At 36.1% G+C, this 22,737-nt stretch overlaps 15 non-coding genes across 15 annotated transcripts; all 15 read right to left on the minus strand.

Annotated features, from left to right (window-relative positions):
• Positions 1 to 929: 929 nt before the first annotated feature.
• TRNAA-UGC (transfer RNA alanine (anticodon UGC)) lies at positions 930 to 1,001 on the minus strand. The gene has a single exon. It is a non-coding gene; the product is annotated as a tRNA-Ala (tRNA).
• A 1,063-nt stretch (positions 1,002 to 2,064) lies between these two features.
• Positions 2,065 to 2,136, minus strand: TRNAA-UGC (transfer RNA alanine (anticodon UGC)). Its single transcript has one exon. It is a non-coding gene; the product is annotated as a tRNA-Ala (tRNA).
• A 2,961-nt stretch (positions 2,137 to 5,097) lies between these two features.
• TRNAA-UGC (transfer RNA alanine (anticodon UGC)) lies at positions 5,098 to 5,169 on the minus strand. The gene has a single exon. It is a non-coding gene; the product is annotated as a tRNA-Ala (tRNA).
• Positions 5,170 to 6,234: 1,065 nt separating this feature from the next.
• TRNAA-UGC (transfer RNA alanine (anticodon UGC)) lies at positions 6,235 to 6,306 on the minus strand. Its single transcript has one exon. It is a non-coding gene; the product is annotated as a tRNA-Ala (tRNA).
• A 1,065-nt stretch (positions 6,307 to 7,371) lies between these two features.
• TRNAA-UGC (transfer RNA alanine (anticodon UGC)) lies at positions 7,372 to 7,443 on the minus strand. The gene has a single exon. It is a non-coding gene; the product is annotated as a tRNA-Ala (tRNA).
• A 1,197-nt stretch (positions 7,444 to 8,640) lies between these two features.
• Positions 8,641 to 8,712, minus strand: TRNAA-UGC (transfer RNA alanine (anticodon UGC)). The gene has a single exon. It is a non-coding gene; the product is annotated as a tRNA-Ala (tRNA).
• Positions 8,713 to 9,777: 1,065 nt separating this feature from the next.
• On the minus strand, positions 9,778 to 9,849 carry TRNAA-UGC (transfer RNA alanine (anticodon UGC)). Its single transcript has one exon. It is a non-coding gene; the product is annotated as a tRNA-Ala (tRNA).
• A 1,066-nt stretch (positions 9,850 to 10,915) lies between these two features.
• Positions 10,916 to 10,987, minus strand: TRNAA-UGC (transfer RNA alanine (anticodon UGC)). The gene has a single exon. It is a non-coding gene; the product is annotated as a tRNA-Ala (tRNA).
• A 2,338-nt stretch (positions 10,988 to 13,325) lies between these two features.
• TRNAA-UGC (transfer RNA alanine (anticodon UGC)) lies at positions 13,326 to 13,397 on the minus strand. The gene has a single exon. It is a non-coding gene; the product is annotated as a tRNA-Ala (tRNA).
• A 1,064-nt stretch (positions 13,398 to 14,461) lies between these two features.
• On the minus strand, positions 14,462 to 14,533 carry TRNAA-UGC (transfer RNA alanine (anticodon UGC)). Its single transcript has one exon. It is a non-coding gene; the product is annotated as a tRNA-Ala (tRNA).
• A 1,064-nt stretch (positions 14,534 to 15,597) lies between these two features.
• Positions 15,598 to 15,669, minus strand: TRNAA-UGC (transfer RNA alanine (anticodon UGC)). Its single transcript has one exon. It is a non-coding gene; the product is annotated as a tRNA-Ala (tRNA).
• Positions 15,670 to 16,732: 1,063 nt separating this feature from the next.
• TRNAA-UGC (transfer RNA alanine (anticodon UGC)) lies at positions 16,733 to 16,804 on the minus strand. Its single transcript has one exon. It is a non-coding gene; the product is annotated as a tRNA-Ala (tRNA).
• A 1,064-nt stretch (positions 16,805 to 17,868) lies between these two features.
• On the minus strand, positions 17,869 to 17,940 carry TRNAA-UGC (transfer RNA alanine (anticodon UGC)). The gene has a single exon. It is a non-coding gene; the product is annotated as a tRNA-Ala (tRNA).
• A 2,828-nt stretch (positions 17,941 to 20,768) lies between these two features.
• Positions 20,769 to 20,840, minus strand: TRNAA-UGC (transfer RNA alanine (anticodon UGC)). Its single transcript has one exon. It is a non-coding gene; the product is annotated as a tRNA-Ala (tRNA).
• A 1,051-nt stretch (positions 20,841 to 21,891) lies between these two features.
• TRNAR-CCU (transfer RNA arginine (anticodon CCU)) lies at positions 21,892 to 21,963 on the minus strand. Its single transcript has one exon. It is a non-coding gene; the product is annotated as a tRNA-Arg (tRNA).
• Between the last annotated feature and the right edge of the window lie 774 nt (positions 21,964 to 22,737).

Below are 22,737 nucleotides of genomic sequence, written 5' to 3' on the forward strand. Positions count from 1 at the left end.
GTATATTAACAGAGGTAATAGTTGGACACATTTAACCACATCCAATGATTGTTTAGGACTCCTAGCCTACGTATGGTAACTTAGTGTCAATTGTTATATCAGATGGCTTAAATGCCCTTCCATTTATGACTTTATTGGTCAAAATATGAAGTTCTTCACTAAGTATATCATCTTCTTATCCAAAAATTATCCTCTTTTACTCGGGGAATGAGGACCTATAATCGATTTACTGACACCTCATGGACTCCAGGCACCAGATTTTCTGAGACAGCAGTGAACAGGATCTTAGCAGATGTTTAATTAAGTTTGCTCACTCAACTCTAAATTGTTCAAAATCAAAACCTGAATTGCATTTTCTTTTCGGCTAAACGTTCCAAGCTGTGGAAGGAGCTATGTTGGACTCTTTTCTAAAACATCAGCCTTGAAACAATTTTAATAAAGCTTCTGTAGCCAAAGAAATGAAATTCTCATGAGAAGTCACTAAAACTACGAATGTGAGGTCAAGGAAACTTCCCGAAACTCTAGAATTTAAGTAGGATACGCCATATACACTATTAAAAACCCACTTAGAGAAGTTGGCAACGCTATGCTATTTTCTTTGGGAATAAGGAAATCTAATGCAGACTCTGTCCTCAGAAGGAAACCAGACACAGGATTTTTAAGACAAGAGAGGATTTGGAGCTTAAAGATTTTTCTTTGGATTGATACACTAATGTTGACATTGTTGTGTGATAATTACTAAATTGTAAAATTTTGACTTATTTAAAGAAGCTGTGACTAAAGCCGAGTTTGTGAATATTTTGAAAACATCACTTTTTGCCTACATATTTTTCTCGATACAATTCATCTTCTGGTGAATAAATTCTTCATTGGAACTATGTAAACAAAGTCACTCATGCCGACTCTTCTAAATTAAAATTAATTGCACCTGGAGATGCCGGGGATTGAACCCAGGGCCTCATACATGCAAAGCATGCGCTCTACCACTGAGCTACATCCCCATTACACTGTTGCAGAATTACAGAACACGACACACAAATAGAACCTCGGCTCATTCGAAAAAATAGCCTTGTCTATTTTTTTTTAATAAAGTTCGTCTGAGGACTGTAGATTGCAAAATAGTTAAAAGCCTCAGATGTATATTAACAGAGGTAATAGTTGGACACATTTAACCACATCCAATGATTGTTTAGGACTCCTAGCCTACGTATGGTAACTTAGTGTCAATTGTTATATCAGATGGCTTAAATGCCCTTCCATTTATGACTTTATTGGTCAAAATATGAAGTTCTTCACTAAGTATATCATCTTCTTATCCAAAAATTATCCTCTTTTACTCGGGGAATGAGGACCTATAATCGATTTACTGACACCTCATGGACACCAGGCACCAGATTTTCTGAGACAGCAGTGAACAGGATCTTAGCAGATGTTTAATTAAGTTTGCTCACTCAACTCTAAATTGTTCAAAATCAAAACCTGAATTGCATTTTCTTTTCGGCTAAACGTTCCAAGCTGTGGAAGGTCCATGTTGGACTCTTTTCTAAAACATCAGCCTTGAAACAATTTTAATAAGGCTTCTGTAGCCAAAGAAATGAAATTCTCATGAGAAGTCACTAAAACTACGAATGTGAGGTCAAGGAAACTTCCCGAAACTCTAGAATTTAAGTAGGATACGCCATATACACTATTAAAAACCCACTTAGAGAAGTTGACAACGCTATGCTATTTTCTTTGGGAATAAGGAAATCTAATGCAGACTCTGTCCTCAGAAGGAAACCAAACACAGGATTTTTAAGACAAGAGAGGATTTGGAGCTTAAAGATTTTTCTTTGGATTGATACACTAATGTCACATTGTTGTGTGATAATTACTAAATTGTAAAATTTTGACTTATTTAAAGAAGCTGTGACTAAAGCCGAGTTTGTGAATATTTTGAAAACATCACTTTTTGCCTACATATTTTTCTCGATACAATTCATCTTCTGGTGAATAAATTCTTCATTGGAACTATGTAAACAAAGTCACTCATGCCGACTCTTCTAAATTAAAATTAATTGCACCTGGAGATGCCGGGGATTGAACCCGGGGCCTCATACATGCAAAGCATGCGCTCTACCACTGAGCTACATCCCCATTACATTGCTGCAGCATTACAGAACACGACACACAAATAGAACCTCGGCTCATTCGAAAAAATAGCCTTGTCTATTTTTTTTAATAAAGTTCGTCTGAGGACTGTAGATTGCAAAATAGTTAAAAGCCTCAGATGTATATTAACAGAGGTAATAGTTGGACACATTTAACCACATCCAATGATTGTTTAGGACTCCTAGCCTACGTATGGTAACTTAGTGTCAATTGTTATATCAGATGGCTTAAATGCCCTTCCATTTATGACTTTATTGGTCAAAATATGAAGTTCTTCACTAAGTATATCATCTTCTTATCCAAAAATTATCCTCTTTTACTCGGGGAATGAGGACCTATAATCGATTTACTGACACCTCATGGACTCCAGGCACCAGATTTTCTGAGACAGCAGTGAACAGGATCTTAGCAGATGTTTAATTAAGTTTGCTCACTCAACTCTAAATTGTTCAAAATCAAAACCTGAATTGCATTTTCTTTTCGGCTAAACGTTCCAAGCTGTGGAAGGAGCTATGTTCTACTCTTTTCTAAAACATCAGCCTTGAAACAATTTTAATAAAGCTTCTGTAGCCAAAGAAATGAAATTCTCATGAGAAGTCACTAAAACTACGAATGTGAGGTCAAGGAAACTTCCCGAAACTCTAGAATTTAAGTAGGATACGCCATATACACTATTAAAAACCCACTTAGAGAAGTTGGCAACGCTATGCTATTTTCTTTGGGAATAAGGAAATCTAATGCAGACTCTGTCCTCAGAAGGAAACCAGACACAGGATTTTTAAGACAAGAGAGGATTTGGAGCTTAAAGATTTTTCTTTGGATTGATACACTAATGTTGACATTGTTGTGTGATAATTACTAAATTGTAAAATTTTGACTTATTTAAAGAAGCTGTGACTAAAGCCGAGTTTGTGAATATTTTGAAAACATCACTTTTTGCCTACATATTTTTCTCGATACAATTCATCTTCTGGTGAATAAATTCTTCATTGGAACTATGTAAACAAAGTCACTCATGCCGACTCTTCTAAATTAAAATTAATTGCACCTGGAGATGCCGGGGATTGAACCTTGGGCCTCATACATTCATACAATTCATCTTCTGGTGAATAAATTCTTCATTGGAACTATGTAAACAAAGTCACTCATGCCGACTCTTCTAAATTAAAATTAATTGCACCTGGAGATGCCGGGGATTGAACCTTGGGCCTCATACATGCAAAGCATGCGCTCTACCACTGAGCTACATCCCCATTACATTGCTGCAGCATTACAGAACACGACACACAAATAGAACCTCGGCTCATTCGAAAAAATAGCCTTGTCTATTTTTTTTTAATAAAGTTCGTCTGAGGACTGTAGATTGCAAAATAGTTAAAAGCCTCAGATGTATATTAACAGAGGTAATAGTTGGACACATTTAACCACATCCAATGATTGTTTAGGACTCCTAGCCTACGTATGGTAACTTAGTGTCAATTGTTATATCAGATGGCTTAAATGCCCTTCCATTTATGACTTTATTGGTCAAAATATGAAGTTCTTCACTAAGTATATCATCTTCTTATCCAAAAATTATCCTCTTTTACTCGGGGAATGAGGACCTATAATCGATTTACTGACACCTCATGGACACCAGGCACCAGATTTTCTGAGACAGCAGTGAACAGGATCTTAGCAGATGTTTAATTAAGTTTGCTCACTCAACTCTAAATTGTTCAAAATCAAAACCTGAATTGCATTTTCTTTTCGGCTAAACGTTCCAAGCTGTGGAAGGAGCTATGTTGGACTCTTTTCTAAAACATCAGCCTTGAAACAATTTTAATAAAGCTTCTGTAGCCAAAGAAATGAAATTCTCATGAGAAGTCACTAAAACTACGAATGTGAGGTCAAGGAAACTTCCCGAAACTCTAGAATTTAAGTAGGATACGCCATATACACTATTAAAAACCCACTTAGAGAAGTTGGCAACGCTATGCTATTTTCTTTGGGAATAAGGAAATCTAATGCAGACTCTGTCCTCAGAAGGAAACCAGACACAGGATTTTTAAGACAAGAGAGGATTTGGAGCTTAAAGATTTTTCTTTGGATTGATACACTAATGTTGACATTGTTGTGTGATAATTACTAAATTGTAAAATTTTGACTTTATTGGTCAAAATATGAAGTTCTTCACTAAGTATATCATCTTCTTATCCAAAAATTATCCTCTTTTACTCGGGGAATGAGGACCTATAATCGATTTACTGACACCTCATGGACACCAGGCACCAGATTTTCTGAGACAGCAGTGAACAGGAACTTAGCAGATGTTTAATTAAGTTTGCTCACTCAACTCTAAATTGTTCAAAATCAAAACCTGAATTGCATTTTCTTTTCGGCTAAACGTTCCAAGCTGTGGAATGAGCTATGCTGGACTCTTTTCTAAAACATCAGCCTTGAAACAATTTTAATAAAGCTTCTGTAGCCAAAGAAATGAAATTCTCATGAGAAGTCACTAAAACTACGAATGTGAGGTCAAGGAAACTTCCCGAAACTCTAGAATTTAAGTAGGATACGCCATATACACTATTAAAAACCCACTTAGAGAAGTTGGCAACGCTATGCTATTTTCTTTGGGAATAAGGAAATCTAATGCAGACTCTGTCCTCAGAAGGAAACCAGACACAGGATTTTTAAGACAAGAGAGGATTTGGAGCTTAAAGATTTTTCTTTGGATTGATACACTAATGTTGACATTGTTGTGTGATAATTACTAAATTGTAAAATTTTGACTTATTTAAAGAAGCTGTGACTAAAGCCGAGTTTGTGAATATTTTGAAAACATCACTTTTTGCCTACATATTTTTCTCGATACAATTCATCTTCTGGTGAATAAATTCTTCATTGGAACTATGTAAACAAAGTAACTCATGCCGACTCTTCTAAATTAAAATTAATTGCACCTGGAGATGCCGGGGATTGAACCCGGGGCCTCATACATGCAAAGCATGCGCTCTACCACTGAGCTACATCCCCATTACACTGTTGCAGAATTACAGAACACGACACACAAATAGAACCTCGGCTCATTCGAAAAAATAGCCTTGTCTATTTTTTTTTAATAAAGTTCGTCTGAGGACTGTAGATTGCAAAATAGTTAAAAGCCTCAGATGTATATTAACAGAGGTAATAGTTGGACACATTTAACCACATCCAATGATTGTTTAGGACTCCTAGCCTACGTATGGTAACTTAGTGTCAATTGTTATATCAGATGGCTTAAATGCCCTTCCATTTATGACTTTATTGGTCAAAATATGAAGTTCTTCACTAAGTATATCATCTTCTTATCCAAAAATTATCCTCTTTTACTCGGGGAATGAGGACCTATAATCGATTTACTGACACCTCATGGACACCAGGCACCAGATTTTCTGAGACAGCAGTGAACAGGATCTTAGCAGATGTTTAATTAAGTTTGCTCACTCAACTCTAAATTGTTCAAAATCAAAACCTGAATTGCATTTTCTTTTCGGCTAAACGTTCCAAGCTGTGGAAGGAGCTATGTTGGACTCTTTTCTAAAACATCAGCCTTGAAACAATTTTAATAAAGCTTCTGTAGCCAAAGAAATGAAATTCTCATGAGAAGTCACTAAAACTACGAATGTGAGGTCAAGGAAACTTCCCGAAACTCTAGAATTTAAGTAGGATACGCCATATACACTATTAAAAACCCACTTAGAGAAGTTGGCAACGCTATGCTATTTTCTTTGGGAATAAGGAAATCTAATGCAGACTCTGTCCTCAGAAGGAAACCAGACACAGGATTTTTAAGACAAGAGAGGATTTGGAGCTTAAAGATTTTTCTTTGGATTGATACACTAATGTTGACATTGTTGTGTGATAATTACTAAATTGTAAAATTTTGACTTATTTAAAGAAGCTGTGACTAAAGCCGAGTTTGTGAATATTTTGAAAACATCACTTTTTGCCTACATATTTTTCTCGATACAATTCATCTTCTGGTGAATAAATTCTTCATTGGAACTATGTAAACAAAGTAACTCATGCCGACTCTTCTAAATTAAAATTAATTGCACCTGGAGATGCCGGGGATTGAACCCGGGGCCTCATACATGCAAAGCATGCGCTCTACCACTGAGCTACATCCCCATTACATTGCTGCAGCATTACAGAACACGACACACAAATAGAACCTCGGCTCATTCGAAAAAAATAGCCTTGTCTATTTTTTTTAATAAAGTTCGTCTGAGGACTGTAGATTGCAAAATAGTTAAAAGCCTCAGATGTATATTAACAGAGGTAATAGTTGGACACATTTAACCACATCCAATGATTGTTTAGGACTCCTAGCCTACGTATGGTAACTTAGTGTCAATTGTTATATCAGATGGCTTAAATGCCCTTCCATTTATGACTTTATTGGTCAAAATATGAAGTTCTTCACTAAGTATATCATCTTCTTATCCAAAAATTATCCTCTTTTACTAGGGGAATGAGGACCTATAATCGATTTACTGACACCTCATGGACACCAGGCACCAGATTTTCTGAGACAGCAGTGAACAGGATCTTAGCAGATGTTTAATTAAGTTTGCTCACTCAACTCTAAATTGTTCAAAATCAAAACCTGAATTGCATTTTCTTTTCGGCTAAACGTTCCAAGCTGTGGAAGGAGCTATGTTGGACTCTTTTCTAAAACATCAGCCTTGAAACAATTTTAATAAAGCTTCTGTAGCCAAAGAAATGAAATTCTCATGAGAAGTCACTAAAACTACAAATGTGAGGTCAAGGAAACTTCCCGAAACTCTAGAATTTAAGTAGGATACGCCATATACACTATTAAAAACCCACTTAGAGAAGTTGGCAACGCTATGCTATTTTCTTTGGGAATAAGGAAATCTAATGCAGACTCTGTCCTCAGAAGGAAACCAGACACAGGATTTTTAAGACAAGAGAGGATTTGGAGCTTAAAGATTTTTCTTTGGATTGATACACTAATGTTGACATTGTTGTGTGATAATTACTAAATTGTAAAATTTTGACTTATTTAAAGAAGCTGTGACTAAAGCCGAGTTTGTGAATATTTTGAAAACATCACTTTTTGCCTACATATTTTTCTCGATACAATTCATCTTCTGGTGAATAAATTCTTCATTGGAACTATGTAAACAAAGTCACTCATGCCGACTCTTCTAAATTAAAATTAATTGCACCTGGAGATGCCGGGGATTGAACCCAGGGCCTCATACATGCAAAGCATGCGCTCTACCACTGAGCTACATCCCCATTACACTGTTGCAGAATTACAGAACACGACACACAAATAGAACCTCGGCTCATTCGAAAAAATAGCCTTGTCTATTTTTTTTTAATAAAGTTCGTCTGAGGACTGTAGATTGCAAAATAGTTAAAAGCCTCAGATGTATATTAACAGAGGTAATAGTTGGACACATTTAACCACATCCAATGATTGTTTAGGACTCCTAGCCTACGTATGGTAACTTAGTGTCAATTGTTATATCAGATGGCTTAAATGCCCTTCCATTTATGACTTTATTGGTCAAAATATGAAGTTCTTCACTAAGTATATCATCTTCTTATCCAAAAATTATCCTCTTTTACTCGGGGAATGAGGACCTATAATCGATTTACTGACACCTCATGGACTCCAGGCACCAGATTTTCTGAGACAGCAGTGAACAGGATCTTAGCAGATGTTTAATTAAGTTTGCTCACTCAACTCTAAATTGTTCAAAATCAAAACCTGAATTGCATTTTCTTTTCGGCTAAACGTTCCAAGCTGTGGAAGGAGCTATGTTCTACTCTTTTCTAAAACATCAGCCTTGAAACAATTTTAATAAAGCTTCTGTAGCCAAAGAAATGAAATTCTCATGAGAAGTCACTAAAACTACGAATGTGAGGTCAAGGAAACTTCCCGAAACTCTAGAATTTAAGTAGGATACGCCATATACACTATTAAAAACCCACTTAGAGAAGTTGGCAACGCTATGCTATTTTCTTTGGGAATAAGGAAATCTAATGCAGACTCTGTCCTCAGAAGGAAACCAGACACAGGATTTTTAAGACAAGAGAGGATTTGGAGCTTAAAGATTTTTCTTTGGATTGATACACTAATGTTGACATTGTTGTGTGATAATTACTAAATTGTAAAATTTTGACTTATTTAAAGAAGCTGTGACTAAAGCCGAGTTTGTGAATATTTTGAAAACATCACTTTTTGCCTACATATTTTTCTCGATACAATTCATCTTCTGGTGAATAAATTCTTCATTGGAACTATGTAAACAAAGTCACTCATGCCGACTCTTCTAAATTAAAATTAATTGCACCTGGAGATGCCGGGGATTGAACCTTGGGCCTCATACATTCATACAATTCATCTTCTGGTGAATAAATTCTTCATTGGAACTATGTAAACAAAGTCACTCATGCCGACTCTTCTAAATTAAAATTAACTGCACCTGGAGATGCCGGGGATTGAACCCGGGGCCTCATACATGCAAAGCATGCGCTCTACCACTGAGCTACATCCCCATTACATTGCTGCAGCATTACAGAACACGACACACAAATAGAACCTCGGCTCATTCGAAAAAAATAGCCTTGTCTATTTTTTTTAATAAAGTTCGTCTGAGGACTGTAGATTGCAAAATAGTTAAAAGCCTCAGATGTATATTAACAGAGGTAATAGTTGGACACATTTAACCACATCCAATGATTGTTTAGGACTCCTAGCCTACGTATGGTAACTTAGTGTCAATTGTTATATCAGATGGCTTAAATGCCCTTCCATTTATGACTTTATTGGTCAAAATATGAAGTTCTTCACTAAGTATATCATCTTCTTATCCAAAAATTATCCTCTTTTACTCGGGGAATGAGGACCTATAATCGATTTACTGACACCTCATGGACACCAGGCACCAGATTTTCTGAGACAGCAGTGAACAGGATCTTAGCAGATGTTTAATTAAGTTTGCTCACTCAACTCTAAATTGTTCAAAATCAAAACCTGAATTGCATTTTCTTTTCGGCTAAACGTTCCAAGCTGTGGAAGGAGCTATGTTGGACTCTTTTCTAAAACATCAGCCTTGAAACAATTTTAATAAAGCTTCTGTAGCCAAAGAAATGAAATTCTCATGAGAAGTCACTAAAACTACGAATGTGAGGTCAAGGAAACTTCCCGAAACTCTAGAATTTAAGTAGGATACGCCATATACACTATTAAAAACCCACTTAGAGAAGTTGGCAACGCTATGCTATTTTCTTTGGGAATAAGGAAATCTAATGCAGACTCTGTCCTCAGAAGGAAACCAGACACAGGATTTTTAAGACAAGAGAGGATTTGGAGCTTAAAGATTTTTCTTTGGATTGATACACTAATGTTGACATTGTTGTGTGATAATTACTAAATTGTAAAATTTTGACTTATTTAAAGAAGCTGTGACTAAAGCCGAGTTTGTGAATATTTTGAAAACATCACTTTTTGCCTACATATTTTTCTCGATACAATTCATCTTCTGGTGAATAAATTCTTCATTGGAACTATGTAAACAAAGTAACTCATGCCGACTCTTCTAAATTAAAATTAATTGCACCTGGAGATGCCGGGGATTGAACCCAGGGCCTCATACATGCAAAGCATGCGCTCTACCACTGAGCTACATCCCCATTACATTGCTGCAGCATTACAGAACACGACACACAAATAGAACCTCGGCTCATTCGAAAAAAATAGCCTTGTCTATTTTTTTTAATAAAGTTCGTCTGAGGACTGTAGATTGCAAAATAGTTAAAAGCCTCAGATGTATATTAACAGAGGTAATAGTTGGACACATTTAACCACATCCAATGATTGTTTAGGACTCCTAGCCTACGTATGGTAACTTAGTGTCAATTGTTATATCAGATGGCTTAAATGCCCTTCCATTTATGACTTTATTGGTCAAAATATGAAGTTCTTCACTAAGTATATCATCTTCTTATCCAAAAATTATCCTCTTTTACTAGGGGAATGAGGACCTATAATCGATTTACTGACACCTCATGGACACCAGGCACCAGATTTTCTGAGACAGCAGTGAACAGGATCTTAGCAGATGTTTAATTAAGTTTGCTCACTCAACTCTAAATTGTTCAAAATCAAAACCTGAATTGCATTTTCTTTTCGGCTAAACGTTCCAAGCTGTGGAAGGAGCTATGTTGGACTCTTTTCTAAAACATCAGCCTTGAAACAATTTTAATAAAGCTTCTGTAGCCAAAGAAATGAAATTCTCATGAGAAGTCACTAAAACTACAAATGTGAGGTCAAGGAAACTTCCCGAAACTCTAGAATTTAAGTAGGATACGCCATATACACTATTAAAAACCCACTTAGAGAAGTTGGCAACGCTATGCTATTTTCTTTGGGAATAAGGAAATCTAATGCAGACTCTGTCCTCAGAAGGAAACCAGACACAGGATTTTTAAGACAAGAGAGGATTTGGAGCTTAAAGATTTTTCTTTGGATTGATACACTAATGTTGACATTGTTGTGTGATAATTACATAAATTGTAAAATTTTGACTTATTTAAAGAAGCTGTGACTAAAGCCGAGTTTGTGAATATTTTGAAAACATCACTTTTTGCCTACATATTTTTCTCGATACAATTCATCTTCTGGTGAATAAATTCTTCATTGGAACTATGTAAACAAAGTCACTCATGCCGACTCTTCTAAATTAAAATTAATTGCACCTGGAGATGCCGGGGATTGAACCCAGGGCCTCATACATGCAAAGCATGCGCTCTACCACTGAGCTACATCCCCATTACACTGTTGCAGACTTACAGAACACGACACACAAATAGAACCTCGGCTCATTCGAAAAAATAGCCTTGTCTATTTTTTTTTAATAAAGTTCGTCTGAGGACTGTAGATTGCAAAATAGTTAAAAGCCTCAGATGTATATTAACAGAGGTAATAGTTGGACACATTTAACCACATCCAAGGTTTGTTTAGGACTCCTAGCCTACTGATGGTAACTTAGTGTCAATTGTATTGCTCGGCGTCAGCCTTAAATGCCCTTCCATTTATGACTTTATTGGTCAAAATATGAAGTTCTTCACTAAGTATATCATCTTCTTATCCAAAAATTATCCTCTTTTACTCGGGGAATGAGGACCTATAATCGATTTACTGACACCTCATGGACTCCAGGCACCAGATTTTCTGAGACAGCAGTGAACAGGATCTTAGCAGATGTTTAATTAAGTTTGCTCACTCAACTCTAAATTGTTCAAAATCAAAACCTGAATTGCATTTTCTTTTCGGCTAAACGTTCCAAGCTGTGGAAGGTGCTATGTTCTACTCTTTTCTAAAACATCAGCCTTGAAACAATTTTAATAAAGCTTCTGTAGCCAAAGAAATGAAATTCTCATGAGAAGTCACTAAAACTACGAATGTGAGGTCAAGGAAACTTCCCGAAACTCTAGAATTTAAGTAGGATACGCCATATACACTATTAAAAACCCACTTAGAGAAGTTGGCAACGCTATGCTATTTTCTTTGGGAATAAGGAAATCTAATGCAGACTCTGTCCTCAGAAGGAAACCAGACACAGGATTTTTAAGACAAGAGAGGATTTGGAGCTTAAAGATTTTTCTTTGGATTGATACACTAATGTTGACATTGTTGTGTGATAATTACTAAATTGTAAAATTTTGACTTATTTAAAGAAGCTGTGACTAAAGCCGAGTTTGTGAATATTTTGAAAACATCACTTTTTGCCTACATATTTTTCTCGATACAATTCATCTTCTGGTGAATAAATTCTTCATTGGAACTATGTAAACAAAGTCACTCATGCCGACTCTTCTAAATTAAAATTAATTGCACCTGGAGATGCCGGGGATTGAACCTTGGGCCTCATACATTCATACAATTCATCTTCTGGTGAATAAATTCTTCATTGGAACTATGTAAACAAAGTCACTCATGCCGACTCTTCTAAATTAAAATTAATTGCACCTGGAGATGCCGGGGATTGAACCTTGGGCCTCATACATGCAAAGCATGCGCTCTACCACTGAGCTACATCCCCATTACATTGCTGCAGCATTACAGAACACGACACACAAATAGAACCTCGGCTCATTCGAAAAAATAGCCTTGTCTATTTTTTTTTAATAAAGTTCGTCTGAGGACTGTAGATTGCAAAATAGTTAAAAGCCTCAGATGTATATTAACAGAGGTAATAGTTGGACACATTTAACCACATCCAATGATTGTTTAGGACTCCTAGCCTACGTATGGTAACTTAGTGTCAATTGTTATATCAGATGGCTTAAATGCCCTTCCATTTATGACTTTATTGGTCAAAATATGAAGTTCTTCACTAAGTATATCATCTTCTTATCCAAAAATTATCCTCTTTTACTCGGGGAATGAGGACCTATAATCGATTTACTGACACCTCATGGACACCAGGCACCAGATTTTCTGAGACAGCAGTGAACAGGATCTTAGCAGATGTTTAATTAAGTTTGCTCACTCAACTCTAAATTGTTCAAAATCAAAACCTGAATTGCATTTTCTTTTCGGCTAAACGTTCCAAGCTGTGGAAGGAGCTATGTTGGACTCTTTTCTAAAACATCAGCCTTGAAACAATTTTAATAAAGCTTCTGTAGCCAAAGAAATGAAATTCTCATGAGAAGTCACTAAAACTACGAATGTGAGGTCAAGGAAACTTCCCGAAACTCTAGAATTTAAGTAGGATACGCCATATACACTATTAAAAACCCACTTAGAGAAGTTGGCAACGCTATGCTATTTTCTTTGGGAATAAGGAAATCTAATGCAGACTCTGTCCTCAGAAGGAAACCAGACACAGGATTTTTAAGACAAGAGAGGATTTGGAGCTTAAAGATTTTTCTTTGGATTGATACACTAATGTTGACATTGTTGTGTGATAATTACTAAATTGTAAAATTTTGACTTATTTAAAGAAGCTGTGACTAAAGCCGAGTTTGTGAATATTTTGAAAACATCACTTTTTGCCTACATATTTTTCTCGATACAATTCATCTTCTGGTGAATAAATTCTTCATTGGAACTATGTAAACAAAGTCACTCATGCCGACTCTTCTAAATTAAAATTAATTGCACCTGGAGATGCCGGGGATTGAACCCAGGGCCTCATACATGCAAAGCATGCGCTCTACCACTGAGCTACATCCCCATTACACTGTTGCAGAATTACAGAACACGACACACAAATAGAACCTCGGCTCATTCGAAAAAATAGCCTTGTCTATTTTTTTTTAATAAAGTTCGTCTGAGGACTGTAGATTGCAAAATAGTTAAAAGCCTCAGATGTATATTAACAGAGGTAATAGTTGGACACATTTAACCACATCCAATGATTGTTTAGGACTCCTAGCCTACGTATGGTAACTTAGTGTCAATTGTTATATCAGATGGCTTAAATGCCCTTCCATTTATGACTTTATTGGTCAAAATATGAAGTTCTTCACTAAGTATATCATCTTCTTATCCAAAAATTATCCTCTTTTACTCGGGGAATGAGGACCTATAATCGATTTACTGACACCTCATGGACACCAGGCACCAGATTTTCTGAGACAGCAGTGAACAGGATCTTAGCAGATGTTTAATTAAGTTTGCTCACTCAACTCTAAATTGTTCAAAATCAAAACCTGAATTGCATTTTCTTTTCGGCTAAACGTTCCAAGCTGTGGAAGGTCCATGTTGGACTCTTTTCTAAAACATCAGCCTTGAAACAATTTTAATAAAGCTTCTGTAGCCAAAGAAATGAAATTCTCATGAGAAGTCACTAAAACTACGAATGTGAGGTCAAGGAAACTTCCCGAAACTCTAGAATTTAAGTAGGATACGCCATATACACTATTAAAAACCCACTTAGAGAAGTTGACAACGCTATGCTATTTTCTTTGGGAATAAGGAAATCTAATGCAGACTCTGTCCTCAGAAGGAAACCAGACACAGGATTTTTAAGACAAGAGAGGATTTGGAGCTTAAAGATTTTTCTTTGGATTGATACACTAATGTTGACATTGTTGTGTGATAATTACTAAATTGTAAAATTTTGACTTATTTAAAGAAGCTGTGACTAAAGCCGAGTTTGTGAATATTTTGAAAACATCACTTTTTGCCTACATATTTTTCTCGATACAATTCATCTTCTGGTGAATAAATTCTTCATTGGAACTATGTAAACAAAGTAACTCATGCCGACTCTTCTAAATTAAAATTAATTGCACCTGGAGATGCCGGGGATTGAACCCGAGGCCTCATACATGCAAAGCATGCGCTCTACCACTGAGCTACATCCCCATTACATTGCTGCAGCATTACAGAACACGACACACAAATAGAACCTCGGCTCATTCGAAAAAAATAGCCTTGTCTATTTTTTTTAATAAAGTTCGTCTGAGGACTGTAGATTGCAAAATAGTTAAAAGCCTCAGATGTATATTAACAGAGGTAATAGTTGGACACATTTAACCACATCCAATGATTGTTTAGGACTCCTAGCCTACGTATGGTAACTTAGTGTCAATTGTTATATCAGATGGCTTAAATGCCCTTCCATTTATGACTTTATTGGTCAAAATATGAAGTTCTTCACTAAGTATATCATCTTCTTATCCAAAAATTATCCTCTTTTACTAGGGGAATGAGGACCTATAATCGATTTACTGACACCTCATGGACACCAGGCACCAGATTTTCTGAGACAGCAGTGAACAGGATCTTAGCAGATGTTTAATTAAGTTTGCTCACTCAACTCTAAATTGTTCAAAATCAAAACCTGAATTGCATTTTCTTTTCGGCTAAACGTTCCAAGCTGTGGAAGGTCCATGTTGGACTCTTTTCTAAAACATCAGCCTTGAAACAATTTTAATAAAGCTTCTGTAGCCAAAGAAATGAAATTCTCATGAGAAGTCACTAAAACTACGAATGTGAGGTCAAGGAAACTTCCCGAAACTCTAGAATTTAAGTAGGATACGCCATATACACTATTAAAAACCCACTTAGAGAAGTTGGCAACGCTATGCTATTTTCTTTGGGAATAAGGAAATCTAATGCAGACTCTGTCCTCAGAAGGAAACCAGACACAGGATTTTTAAGACAAGAGAGGATTTGGAGCTTAAAGATTTTTCTTTGGATTGATACACTAATGTTGACATTGTTGTGTGATAATTACTAAATTGTAAAATTTTGACTTATTTAAAGAAGCTGTGACTAAAGCCGAGTTTGTGAATATTTTGAAAACATCACTTTTTGCCTACATATTTTTCTCGATACAATTCATCTTCTGGTGAATAAATTCTTCATTGGAACTATGTAAACAAAGTCACTCATGCCGACTCTTCTAAATTAAAATTAATTGCACCTGGAGATGCCGGGGATTGAACCCAGGGCCTCATACATGCAAAGCATGCGCTCTACCACTGAGCTACATCCCCATTACACTGTTGCAGAATTACAGAACACGACACACAAATAGAACCTCGGCTCATTCGAAAAAATAGCCTTGTCTATTTTTTTTTAATAAAGTTCGTCTGAGGACTGTAGATTGCAAAATAGTTAAAAGCCTCAGATGTATATTAACAGAGGTAATAGTTGGACACATTTAACCACATCCAATGATTGTTTAGGACTCCTAGCCTACGTATGGTAACTTAGTGTCAATTGTTATATTAGATGGCTTAAATGCCCTTCCATTTATGACTTTATTGGTCAAAATATGAAGTTCTTCACTAAGTATATCATCTTCTTATCCAAAAATTATCCTCTTTTACTCGGGGAATGAGGACCTATAATCGATTTACTGACACCTCATGGACACCAGGCACCAGATTTTCTGAGACAGCAGTGAACAGGATCTTAGCAGATGTTTAATTAAGTTTGCTCACTCAACTCTAAATTGTTCAAAATCAAAACCTGAATTGCATTTTCTTTTCGGCTAAACGTTCCAAGCTGTGGAAGGTCCATGTTGGACTCTTTTCTAAAACATCAGCCTTGAAACAATTTTAATAAAGCTTCTGTAGCCAAAGAAATGAAATTCTCATGAGAAGTCACTAAAACTACGAATGTGAGGTCAAGGAAACTTCCCGAAACTCTAGAATTTAAGTAGGATACGCCATATACACTATTAAAAACCCAATTAGAGAAGTTGACAACGCTATGCTATTTTCTTTGGGAATAAGGAAATCTAATGCAGACTCTGTCCTCAGAAGGAAACCAAACACAGGATTTTTAAGACAAGAGAGGATTTGGAGCTTAAAGATTTTTCTTTGGATTGATACACTAATGTCACATTGTTGTGTGATAATTACTAAATTGTAAAATTTTGACTTATTTAAAGAAGCTGTGACTAAAGCCGAGTTTGTGAATATTTTGAAAACATCACTTTTTGCCTACATATTTTTCTCGATACAATTCATCTTCTGGTGAATAAATTCTTCATTGGAACTATGTAAACAAAGTCACTCATGCCGACTCTTCTAAATTAAAATTAATTGCACCTGGAGATGCCGGAGATTGAACCCGGGGCCTCATACATGCAAAGCATGCGCTCTACCACTGAGCTACATCCCCATTACATTGCTGCAGCATTACAGAACACGACACACAAATAGAACCTCGGCTCATTCGAAAAAATAGCCTTGTCTATTTTTTTTAATAAAGTTCGTCTGAGGACTGTAGATTGCAAAATAGTTAAAAGCCTCAGATGTATATTAACAGAGGTAATAGTTGGACACATTTAACCACATCCAATGATTGTTTAGGACTCCTAGCCTACGTATGGTAACTTAGTGTCAATTGTTATATCAGATGGCTTAAATGCCCTTCCATTTATGACTTTATTGGTCAAAATATGAAGTTCTTCACTAAGTATATCATCTTCTTATCCAAAAATTATCCTCTTTTACTCGGGGAATGAGGACCTATAATCGATTTACTGACACCTCATGGACTCCAGGCACCAGATTTTCTGAGACAGCAGTGAACAGGATCTTAGCAGATGTTTAATTAAGTTTGCTCACTCAACTCTAAATTGTTCAAAATCAAAACCTGAATTGCATTTTCTTTTCGGCTAAACGTTCCAAGCTGTGGAAGGAGCTATGTTCTACTCTTTTCTAAAACATCAGCCTTGAAACAATTTTAATAAAGCTTCTGTAGCCAAAGAAATGAAATTCTCATGAGAAGTCACTAAAACTACGAATGTGAGGTCAAGGAAACTTCCCGAAACTCTAGAATTTAAGTAGGATACGCCATATACACTATTAAAAACCCACTTAGAGAAGTTGGCAACGCTATGCTATTTTCTTTGGGAATAAGGAAATCTAATGCAGACTCTGTCCTCAGAAGGAAACCAGACACAGGATTTTTAAGACAAGAGAGGATTTGGAGCTTAAAGATTTTTCTTTGGATTGATACACTAATGTTGACATTGTTGTGTGATAATTACTAAATTGTAAAATTTTGACTTATTTAAAGAAGCTGTGACTAAAGCCGAGTTTGTGAATATTTTGAAAACATCACTTTTTGCCTACATATTTTTCTCGATACAATTCATCTTCTGGTGAATAAATTCTTCATTGGAACTATGTAAACAAAGTCACTCATGCCGACTCTTCTAAATTAAAATTAATTGCACCTGGAGATGCCGGAGATTGAACCCGGGGCCTCATACATGCAAAGCATGCGCTCTACCACTGAGCTACATCCCCATTACATTGCTGCAGCATTACAGAACACGACACACAAATAGAACCTCGGCTCATTCGAAAAAATAGCCTTGTCTATTTTTTTTAATAAAGTTCGTCTGAGGACTGTAGATTGCAAAATAGTTAAAAGCCTCAGATGTATATTAACAGAGGTAATAGTTGGACACATTTAACCACATCCAATGATTGTTTAGGACTCCTAGCCTACGTATGGTAACTTAGTGTCAATTGTTATATCAGATGGCTTAAATGCCCTTCCATTTATGACTTTATTGGTCAAAATATGAAGTTCTTCACTAAGTATATCATCTTCTTATCCAAAAATTATCCTCTTTTACTCGGGGAATGAGGACCTATAATCGATTTACTGACACCTCATGGACTCCAGGCACCAGATTTTCTGAGACAGCAGTGAACAGGATCTTAGCAGATGTTTAATTAAGTTTGCTCACTCAACTCTAAATTGTTCAAAATCAAAACCTGAATTGCATTTTCTTTTCGGCTAAACGTTCCAAGCTGTGGAAGGAGCTATGTTCTACTCTTTTCTAAAACATCAGCCTTGAAACAATTTTAATAAAGCTTCTGTAGCCAAAGAAATGAAATTCTCATGAGAAGTCACTAAAACTACGAATGTGAGGTCAAGGAAACTTCCCGAAACTCTAGAATTTAAGTAGGATACGCCATATACACTATTAAAAACCCACTTAGAGAAGTTGGCAACGCTATGCTATTTTCTTTGGGAATAAGGAAATCTAATGCAGACTCTGTCCTCAGAAGGAAACCAGACACAGGATTTTTAAGACAAGAGAGGATTTGGAGCTTAAAGATTTTTCTTTGGATTGATACACTAATGTTGACATTGTTGTGTGATAATTACTAAATTGTAAAATTTTGACTTATTTAAAGAAGCTGTGACTAAAGCCGAGTTTGTGAATATTTTGAAAACATCACTTTTTGCCTACATATTTTTCTCGATACAATTCATCTTCTGGTGAATAAATTCTTCATTGGAACTATGTAAACAAAGTCACTCATGCCGACTCTTCTAAATTAAAATTAATTGCACCTGGAGATGCCGGGGATTGAACCTTGGGCCTCATACATGCAAAGCATGCGCTCTACCACTGAGCTACATCCCCATTACATTGCTGCAGCATTACAGAACACGACACACAAATAGAACCTCGGCTCATTCGAAAAAATAGCCTTGTCTATTTTTTTTTAATAAAGTTCGTCTGAGGACTGTAGATTGCAAAATAGTTAAAAGCCTCAGATGTATATTAACAGAGGTAATAGTTGGACACATTTAACCACATCCAATGATTGTTTAGGACTCCTAGCCTACGTATGGTAACTTAGTGTCAATTGTTATATCAGATGGCTTAAATGCCCTTCCATTTATGACTTTATTGGTCAAAATATGAAGTTCTTCACTAAGTATATCATCTTCTTATCCAAAAATTATCCTCTTTTACTCGGGGAGTGAGGACCTATAATCGATTTACTGACACCTCATGGACACCAGGCACCAGATTTTCTGAGACAGCAGTGAACAGGATCTTAGCAGATGTTTAATTAAGTTTGCTCTTCAACTCTAAATTGTTCAAAATCAAAACCTGAATTGCATTTTCTTTTCGGCTAAACGTTCCAAGCTGTGGAAGGAGCTATGTTGGACTCTTTTCTAAAACATCAGCCTTGAAACAATTTTAATAAAGCTTCTGTAGCCAAAGAAATTAAATTCTCATGAGAAGTCACTAAAACTACGAATGTGAGGTCAAGGAAACTTCCCGAAACTCTAGAATTTAAGTAGGATACGCCATATACACTATTAAAACCCCACTTAGAGAAGTTGGCAACGCTATGCTATTTTCTTTGGGAATAAGGAAATCTAATGCAGACTCTGTCCTCAGAAGGAAACCAGACACAGGATTTTTAAGACAAGAGAGGATTTGGAGCTTAAAGATTTTTCTTTGGATTGATACACTAATGTTGACATTGTTGTGTGATAATTACTAAATTGTAAAATTTTGACTTTATTGGTCAAAATATGAAGTTCTTCACTAAGTATATCATCTTCTTATCCAAAAATTATCCTCTTTTACTCGGGGAATGAGGACCTATAATCGATTTACTGACACCTCATGGACACCAGGCACCAGATTTTCTGAGACAGCAGTGAACAGGAACTTAGCAGATGTTTAATTAAGTTTGCTCACTCAACTCTAAATTGTTCAAAATCAAAACCTGAATTGCATTTTCTTTTCGGCTAAACGTTCCAAGCTGTGGAAGGAGCTATGCTGGACTCTTTTCTAAAACATCAGCCTTGAAACAATTTTAATAAAGCTTCTGTAGCCAAAGAAATGAAATTCTCATGAGAAGTCACTAAAACTACGAATGTGAGGTCAAGGAAACTTCCCGAAACTCTAGAATTTAAGTAGGATACGCCATATACACTATTAAAAACCCACTTAGAGAAGTTGGCAACGCTATGCTATTTTCTTTGGGAATAAGGAAATCTAATGCAGACTCTGTCCTCAGAAGGAAACCAGACACAGGATTTTTAAGACAAGAGAGGATTTGGAGCTTAAAGATTTTTCTTTGGATTGATACACTAATGTTGACATTGTTGTGTGATAATTACTAAATTGTAAAATTTTGACTTATTTAAAGAAGCTGTGACTAAAGCCGAGTTTGTGAATATTTTGAAAACATCACTTTTTGCCTACATATTTTTCTCGATACAATTCATCTTCTGGTGAATAAATTCTTCATTGGAACTATGTAAACAAAGTCACTCATGACGACTCTTCTAAATTAAAATTAACTGCACCTGGAGATGACGGGGATTGAACCCGGGGCCTCATACATGCAAAGCATGCGCTCTACCACTGAGCTACATCCCCATTACACTGTTGGCGCATAACAGAAAACGACACACAAATAGAACCTCGGCTCATTCAAAAAATTGCCTTGTCTATTTTTTTTAATAAAGTTCGTCTGAGGACTGTAGATTGCAAAATAGTTAAAAGCCTCAGATGTATATTAACAGAGGTAATAGTTGGACACATTTAACCACATCCAATGATTGTTTAGGACTCCTAGCCTACGTATGGTAACTTAGTGTCAATTGTTATATCAGATGGCTTAAATGCCCTTCCATTTATGACTTTATTGGTCAAAATATGAAGTTCTTCACTAAGTATATCATCTTCTTATCCAAAAATTATCCTCTTTTACTCGGGGAATGAGGACCTATAATCGATTTACTGACACCTCATGGACACCAGGCACCAGATTTTCTGAGACAGCAGTGAACAGGATCTTAGCAGATGTTTAATTAAGTTTGCTCACTCAACTCTAAATTGTTCAAAATCAAAACCTGAATTGCATTTTCTTTTCGGCTAAACGTTCCAAGCTGTGGAAGGAGCTATGTTGGACTCTTTTCTAAAACATCAGCCTTGAAACTATTTTAATAAAGCTTCTGTAGCCAAAGAAATGAAATTCTCATGAGAAGTCACTAAAACTACGAATGTGAGGTCAAGGAAACTTCCCGAAACTCTAGAATTTAAGTAGGATACGCCATATACACTATTAAAAACCCACTTAGAGAAGTTGGCAACGCTATGCTATTTTCTTTGGGAATAAGGAAATCTAATGCAGACTCTGTCCTCAGAAGGAAACCAGACACAGGATTTTTAAGACAAGAGAGGATTTGGAGCTTAAAGATTTTTCTTTGGATTGATACACTAATGTTGACATTGTTGTGTGATAATTACTAAATTGTAAAATTTTGACTTATTTAAAGAAGCTGAGTTTGTGAATATTTTGAAAACATCACTTTTTGCCTACATATTTTTCTCGATACAATTCATCTTCTGGTGAATAAATTCTTCATTGGAACTATGTAAACAAAGTCACTCATGCCGACTCTTCTAAATTAAAATTAATTGCACCTGGAGATGCCGGGGATTGAACCCGTGGCCTCATACATAGGAAGCATGCGCTCTACCACTGAGCTACATCCCCATTACATTGCTACAGTTGTACAGAACACGACACACAAATAGAACCTCGGCTAATTCGAAAAAATAACCTTGTCTATTTTTTTTTAATAAAGTTCGTCTGAGGACTGTAGATTGCAAAATAGTTAAAAGCCTCAGATGTATATTAACAGAGGTAATAGTTGGACACATTTAACCACATCCAATGATTGTTTAGGACTCCTAGCCTACGTATGGTAACTTAGTGTCAATTGTTATATCAGATGGCTTAAATGCCCTTCCATTTATGACTTTATTGGTCAAAATATGAAGTTCTTCACTAAGTATATCATCTTCTTATCCAAAAATTATCCTCTTTTACTCGGGGAATGAGGACCTATAATCGATTTACTGACACCTCATGGACACCAGGCACCAGATTTTCTGAGACAGAAGTGAACAGGATCTTAGCAGATGTTTAATTAAGTTTGCTCACTCAACTCTAAATTGTTCAAAATCAAAACCTGAATTGCATTTTCTTTTCGGCTAAACGTTCCAAGCTGTGGAAGGAGCTATGTTGGACTCTTTTCTAAAACATCAGCCTTGAAACAATTTTAATAAAGCTTCTGTAGCCAAAGAAATGAAATTCTCATGAGAAGTCACTAAAACTACGAATGTGAGGTCAAGGAAACTTCCCGAAACTCTAGAATTTAAGTAGGATACGCCATATACACTATTAAAAACCCACTTAGAGAAGTTGGCAACGCTATGCTATTTTCTTTGGGAATAAGGAAATCTAATGCAGACTCTGTCCTCAGAA

This window comes from Pelobates fuscus, chromosome 12 (assembly GCF_036172605.1).
Source record: "Pelobates fuscus isolate aPelFus1 chromosome 12, aPelFus1.pri, whole genome shotgun sequence".
Classification (NCBI taxonomy): Eukaryota; Metazoa; Chordata; class Amphibia; order Anura; family Pelobatidae; genus Pelobates; species Pelobates fuscus.